The sequence below is a fragment of the Cupressus sempervirens genome, chromosome 1, assembly GCF_028749045.1.
Source record: "Cupressus sempervirens isolate cs-2001-9-10 chromosome 1, ASM2874904v1, whole genome shotgun sequence".
NCBI lineage: Eukaryota > Viridiplantae > Streptophyta > Pinopsida > Cupressales > Cupressaceae > Cupressus > Cupressus sempervirens.
Window position 1 is genome coordinate 195242991 of NC_143118.1, and position 7850 is coordinate 195250840.

Sequence of the window (7850 nt, forward strand, 5' to 3'; positions counted from 1 at the left end):
CATGCTGCAACCTTCTTAAATTTTGGGGCTTCATTATGATGGCGTCCCTTCATCTAGATAGCTCCCTGGACATGGAGAACTCTACAAATCACGTGGATGCTATTGCTTCTTTTTATTATGTGTGGGCGTGGATGATTCATTGATGCCTTCTCCTGCAAAACGTGGAACTCTCTTTCCAATGTATGGGCGGCTTTGCCCTCTTCTCCAGGCATGATTTCTGTCCACGACAAGGCTAGATTTTATGTCTTTGGCACCTTTCCTCACATCAGGCGTGGGTTTCTTATGTTGCTGGAGCCTTATGTATTTGACTGCCACGACTCTTCTTTATAATGTGGAAAGTTACCTTTGCATGAAACTTCTATTTCCCCAGTTGCGCTAGAAACTTGTCGGCGTCTTCTTCATTCAGTGTGGGTTCTTTTACTTCACACTTCCTAAGTGCTAGCAAAGCTTGTTCACCCGCTCTTAGGTCTTCAATACACCCTTACATTCGATGCCTTCCAAAAAATTTCAATGTCTTGATCTTTTAAACTGTTCTCCATGTCCTTCCATTAATGTTGTTGTAAAATTTGAGTAGAATGCTCATACATTATTTCAATATGCTTCGCTCAACGAGATTCAGTAATGTGATTCCCTCCTCTATCTTTGTGCCATGCCTTTTCTTGCTAGTGGAATATTTGGTGCCACTATTCGTACCTCTTTGTCTAATGCGTTTCGGCCAAATGTGATTTTATGATGATCCTTTCATCCTTCCTTTTTACTCCACATTAATATCCCTGCCACTGACTGGCCTCAAATGGCTTCTTATGTGGGCTCCCTCTAAAAATAGCAAGGACATCCTTTTAAGAAGCATGGATCTCTTTTCTCATGTGCCTCTACTTTGTCTCTCCATTTTAGCATAATACTCTACCCTACTTTGGATATTTTTGCATAGCTTCAACTACTACTTTGGAGCCACTTAATGTTGCAGATGCCATGTTTTCACTTTTAAGATTTGCCATATCCATTCTCAATTACTTGAATCAAATGCCATAGTTGATTCACCATGTAGAAATCAACCCATAAAACAAATGGTTCAAGTTGTACATCTAATTTTGGAGTTGCTACGGTTAGAATTAGCAAATTGATAAATCAAAGAAATTTGATTATCAGACTCAAACTCAGAAGTTAACAATTGGTGCTTAACCATGTTAGACATGTTCTTTGTTGCCTTAGAAGTCTTGAAGAGATAGAGGAAAGGAGGGCAACACATCTTCGGCTTTAGATTGTAAGCTACTAATGGGTAATACACTAGTTTTGATGTGCTCTTCACAACTTTCAAAATTTTGATCCTCAATGTCAAGTCAATCTGCAAGAATTAGTCGGGCCCAGAGTGGGTCTGGCTAAAAAAAACTTTGTTTCTGGACAACTGAATCCTCAACTAGCCCATCAATCATCTCAAACCAATTAGAATCAAATTTGACCACCAAAGACAACTTTTAAAACTCATTTTATGACTTAACTGTAAATTGTGAATTTGGTGCCAGGAGGTCTTTTGAATGGACTTAAAAACTAATCCAAACACATGATCGAGCTCTAAAATTTGGCACACTGAATCTTTGTTCTGCATATTTTCACCCTATCAGATCTCATCTTATGATGTATTCCCAGTCAAAAGATATTTAGTATCAAATTTGACCTCTTATAATCACCTGCAGATAAATATGTCAAAAAGCAATAAACTGGGTTCAGATTTGGCTTTGAAAACTGGGCAAATGAGCACATGGAGAAATGAAAATTGGGGTATTGATTCTCTATCATGAGGTGAGTATAAATCTAGGATTTGGGCTCATGAAGAATAACAAGGCACAAATGGAGATCAATCAAAGTAGGTTACTTGGATTTTGTAAACTAGAAACATTGATAGAAAACATTTTTTGCAAATAGAAAGGACCTGGAAAAGTGTGCAGACGAATTCATCAAGACTTGAAAACTAACATAGTTGGAGTATTTTTGGAGGAAAACATAGTGGTACAATCCATTTGACTTCACCTATCAAAAATTTTGAATTATAACATCATGAACAAGGGTACCAAACAATCTGCATTCGCTGACACCAGTAAAAATATACAAATTGCTTTTGGAATCGCGTTTGAAAATGTATCAAATGGATTCATCAAGACTTAAAAATTAAATCATAACAAGTATCTGACCTCTACAATGCAACACAAAAGGAATTTTAGCATTTCAATCAATTGGTCAGAAGTTATAACTCATCAAATAGGGCTTCCCAGAATTATGTGCAATGTGCATCAACATGAAAAATTTAAATGACCAACTTTGAAGGATTCAAAACCTAGTAAAATGGGCTTGAAATGACTCAAAATCTAAGACATAGGTTCTCAGGTATGGACACTAGGAACTCTCAAAGTGGTAAGTCACAAAACATTTCTAGGTGCTAGATATTCAGATGTAAACACAACCTCCTGTTGCTCTTTGACACTAAGGGTAAAATGCAGATTTGAAATGTGCTCCAAATGAGACTTCATGAAATGGCTCAGAAAGTCAATTTAACTTCATGGAATAGGTAGACACATTAAATGGAAGGTGTTAGAAATATTAAACACCTCATGGGGCTCAAAGGTACAGCCAGGTATGAATTTATTTTAAAGCATTTGTAGGGCTCAATTTTCTCAAAATTTGGACTACAATTTTGAGCGCCAACAGGTGTCAAGAATCTTGTAAACTAATGAAAACTATTATGTGTAACTATTTAAGGATTCAAAAGATGTTGAATATAAGACTCAAAATCATTATCAACTATTACCTAGTTAGAAAATGTAATTTTCCCTGGTCATACAATAATGGCTAGAATTTCCACAAAGACATTGGTCTATGCACCCAACTTAAAAAATGGAAAGGAATACCTATGCCTATCAAAAAGTACTCTATAAAATAATTATAAACATGCATTTAATTCTAATTTTGTGAGTAATTTGTTTTGAAGATTTTAGAAATCTTCACAATTATGCCTAGTATAGCTAGGAACAATCCCTTGGGTAAAATATACATATGTTGTGTGATAAATAGTTTGAGCTCCCAAATCCAATTCACAAAATATGACAGACATTTATGAAAGCCATGTAAAAAGGATTAATGCATTCTAACTTTGTGTGGGAAGTCATGACTAATTTGATGTCAATATATCTTATCATGAATCCTCTAGAGGGCACAATCCTATTGCATATCATATTTACAGCCTTGGACATTGATGATTTTCCTTTTTTTTTTTTGAAGGTCACATCTTCCATGCACACTATAGAATTCTTCTGTGACAAGGCTTTCATTTAGAGCTCTAATCTTTACTCCTTTTGCTTGGATTTCTGAGGAGTAGGTTAATGCAAGGTGGAGTTGTTTATTGTCCCAAAATTACCACCACAATATTTATGCATTTCATAATAGACACTATTTTAAAAATGGGGAAAACCACCTAATTTGTCCATATTTTATGTAAAAATTAATACCACCACATTTGATCAATAGAATAGTAATATGTTTGGGTTAATATTTAACTATGGGTTCTTGAACACAAGGCTATACATGCACACAAGGAAAGCCAAACAACTGCCAGAACGAATCATACCAAACTACTAAAATAATCAGTCACAACTCTAATATGTGCATACTCTACTCTAAATACAAACTTGCCCTATTAAATGACCCCAACTCATGACAAACAAGGAGTAATGGAAAGGCTCAACAAAAGTTGTTGAATTTATGTCAATGAAAGTTGTTGATATTATAATATGGGTGAATTTGAGCGAGGTGACCAAATAATTCTTTCTAAACCATATGTGCAGATATAAACATTAAGTACAACATGTCCAATATTTTTGTAAATATAAAGATTAATTAGACCAACTTTTTTTGTCAAAAACATATGTGCAGATATAAATATTAAGTAAAACATGTCCAATATTTTTTTAGATATACACATTAATTGCACCAATTTTTTTTTCAAAATCATATGTGTAGATATAAACATTAAGTACAACATGTCCAATAATTTTGCAAATATATTTTCCTATGAAGAAAGATCGTGCCTAACAATATGAACAAAGAAAAAAATAATGAGACAATTGCTAAATTGTGGTTTCAGTTCAGAAGAAAAGTTTGTCAATGTAATTGTCCTTGCAAAAAGTGTAAGGGCTTAAAGAATCAACGAATTCTAATCACAAAAGCCCAAAGTCATTATAGAAAACATGGTCATGTTGAAGGGGGCCATGATTTTTGTCAATTATTGAATGTGGATTTCAAATTGGGGGAACATGGAGGTGTGAATATCCAAGCTAAGGATAACACTCCCATGGAAGAAGATGATAATGTTCAAGAGGACATGATTGAAGAAGATGGTATTGGCACAACTGATGAAGATGCTCATGATGATGGTACTAGCCCATCTGATAATGATGTTGAAGATAGTATTGATATACCTATACTTGAGAAGGCACACGAGCCCCTATACGAAGGCTCCCAAACAACTCTTCTCTTTGCTATAGTATTTTTGGTGAACTTGAAGGTTATGAATGGTTTATCCAATGTAGCAATGTCACGTTTGCTAAGGTATGCCATTTTTGTCATCTTCAATGCTAGCATACCATTACTATTCATTATATTAACAATTCATAATTGCTATTGTAGGTTGATAGGTGATTTTTTTACCACCATCAAACATTCTACCTCATTCGTACTGAGAATTATCTACCATTATGAGTCAAATCGGGATGAAGTATCAAACAATACATGTATGTCCCAATGATCACACTATATATCATAAACAGTATGAATTTCCAATAGAATGCCCTAATTGTCATATTAGTAGATATTGGTTAGATAAAATAACAAAAAAGGTACCTCACAAGGTTCTTTGGTATATTCTCATTATTCCTCATCTTCAAAGATTATTCAGGTGAACTAGCTTGGCACAATTAATGGATTACCATGCACACAATGGAAGTCAAGATGACATTATGTGACTGTCTACTAATGGTTTTGCATTTAAAGAGATAGAAGAAACATGGCCACACTTTAAAGATGAACCTCATAATCTCAAGCTTTCATTGGTAGCAGACAGTGTCAATCCATTTGGAGATATCAGATATGTTTACATAATGTGGCATGTTTTTGTTATTAACAATAGAATTCCTTCTTGGATGTCTATAAAGAGGGAGCACATAATGTTATCAATGATTGTACCATGTATTTTTTATTTAATAGTTATCTAAATTAATTTATAAATAGTGCATGAAGATGGCCATAATAATGATGTAATGTTTATTTTCATTCAATTACTAGGTAAGTACCAATTTAAAGATATGAATGTGTATATTGAGCCTATTATTGATGAGTTGTTGAAGTTATGGAATGAGATCACTATGCTGTGTATGAAATCTTTAGACCAATAGGACAAAGAAAATTTCAATTTCATACAATGCTTATATGGATAATACATGAGGCCCTTGGGGTAACTTATTTTTGTGGTATGTTATATTATTAAATTCATATATTTTTGGTCTATTATAGTGCTTACACATTATTGTTGTATGCTTAAGTTGCACATGGTAATTGTACATGATCCAATTATACATGATCTTTTAGGTCTTTAGACAAAGGGAAAATTTGCATGTCCAGTTTGTGGTCCGAAGATGAAATCTTGTCATTCAAGAAGTTTAGGAAAGTAGATGTTCAATGAGTTTAGGAACTTTCTCCACAATAATAATAAGTATTGAATTACTAGAAAACATATTTTTAATGGGAAAGAAGAGAAAACATCAAGGCCATGAAGAATAACACCTCATCTATGGAAGTTGGAATATGATTGACTAAATCGTCGAGGTAATATCTAGTTTGTGGTCTAAAGTTTGAAATTTATATTTTGATATTGTCTATTAGTTAGTGATGATGTAATTCATTCTTAAGAAGGACATCGAGGTATCAATGACCAACTTCCTAGAGGAATAAAAAGTTATCTTACTCAATTTAGTTGGTTACCGTACTACAAGGATCTCCCAATTGTGCATTTGTTTGATGCTATGCATATTGGAAAGAATGTAAGAGAGACACTATGAAAAATATTAGATGAAAGGTGTGATAGAGAAAAAAATGTCAAAAATTGTATTAGCATTCATGAATACAATCATGCACTAAAATATTTCATTGAATCAAATAGCAATGGAGACTACATAAATACAAGTGTTCTTCCTTGGTTATTAACAAAGAAACAAAGTAATGCATTAGAAGAAGTCATAATTTTTTTTAAAAAAAATTCCATAGGATTTGCGACAAATATAAGCACTCTTGTATCAAAGAAAGGTGGTTTTGGGCTAGGGTTGAAAACACATTATTGGCATACATTTGTCAAGGTAAGTCATGTTCTCAATTTACAATATATTTGTAAAATTGCATGTACTAACTATTGTACTATTTTGTAATATATTGAAATGATCATTTTTTTATGATTGTAGTATGTCCAACATCTCTCCCTTCCACACTAGTTTGACAACAAAATTTAACAAGTTATATACAATTTTGGAAAATACATGAGGTTAGAAGTGTTTTTTCTTAGATTTTTTGCACATATATTATATTTATGACTTGCTTTACTTTTTATGTAATATTTTATATAATTTTTTTTGAAATCTCGTTTATATGTTCTTGTGTGTTGAATCTCTTTTAGGTGGTTATCATCTAAAGAAATTGATAAAACAAATATATAAAATATTGGAAGAGAAAAATTCAATAGCTTATGTGTGAAATGTAAAAGTTTCTACCTTCAACATTTTTCAATGCTCAAGAGCACTACCTCATACATCAAGTTGAGGAGATTGAATTGTGTGGACCTATACAAACTACACTATTGTGGATGGTTGAGAGGCACTTGAAATTTATGAAGGGCTTGGTTTGAAATTTGTGAAAGAGTTGGTTCAACAAAGAGCACATGTTGAGGGTTCTATGGTAGAGGGATATATGGTATACCAAACCATGTTGTACATTAGTGAATATCTTCCAAAGTTTATAACAAATATCTATGTAGATCACATTTGGGATCCCAACTCTATTAACAAATTTGAAGGAGAGTACCTAATAGGGAGAGTTTGACTGAAGAGAGTGAGAGGTAATTATAAGATATTTATTGTAGTTAATTAATTCTTATCCATCATCAATATAAGTTGTTTATAATTGGTCTTTTTGTTTTCTTTATAGTTGGTCATGAGTGGGATGCACTACATTTGTATATTGTAAACAATCTTTGATTGGATAACATTATAGATTCAACAATCTTAAGAAAATGGTTACTCATTAACATGAGATGGTGTTTCATTATTGGTTAAAGAAGCTCATCATAATAGATATTCCAATGTTATGTCAATGGTACTTGATCTAGCATATGGCTTAAGAGATATAAAGGTGCACAAAAGATTACTAATCATGACCCATAAGTTTAATATCAACTCATAGATCAATGCAAATAATCTTGACATGTTTGAATAATTGTAGAACAAACACTAAAAAGCTATATACTATCATGGTCATAAATTTCACATAAAAAATTCAAACAAAATGAAGAAAACTTGTGATTCTGGGATAAGTGCAGTCTTCAAGGCTACCAATATTTCATCTAGAAATGACATACATCCTCAACAATATAAAAATTGATACTATGATATTTTGGATGATATACTTGAGTGTGACTTTAATTCATTCAAATTAGTTTTATTTATCATCAAATGGTACATTCTACAGCTGAATTGAAATGATCCTAATAGGATTATTGTTGAACATGATAGTGGATTCACAATGATAAATACAAGGTA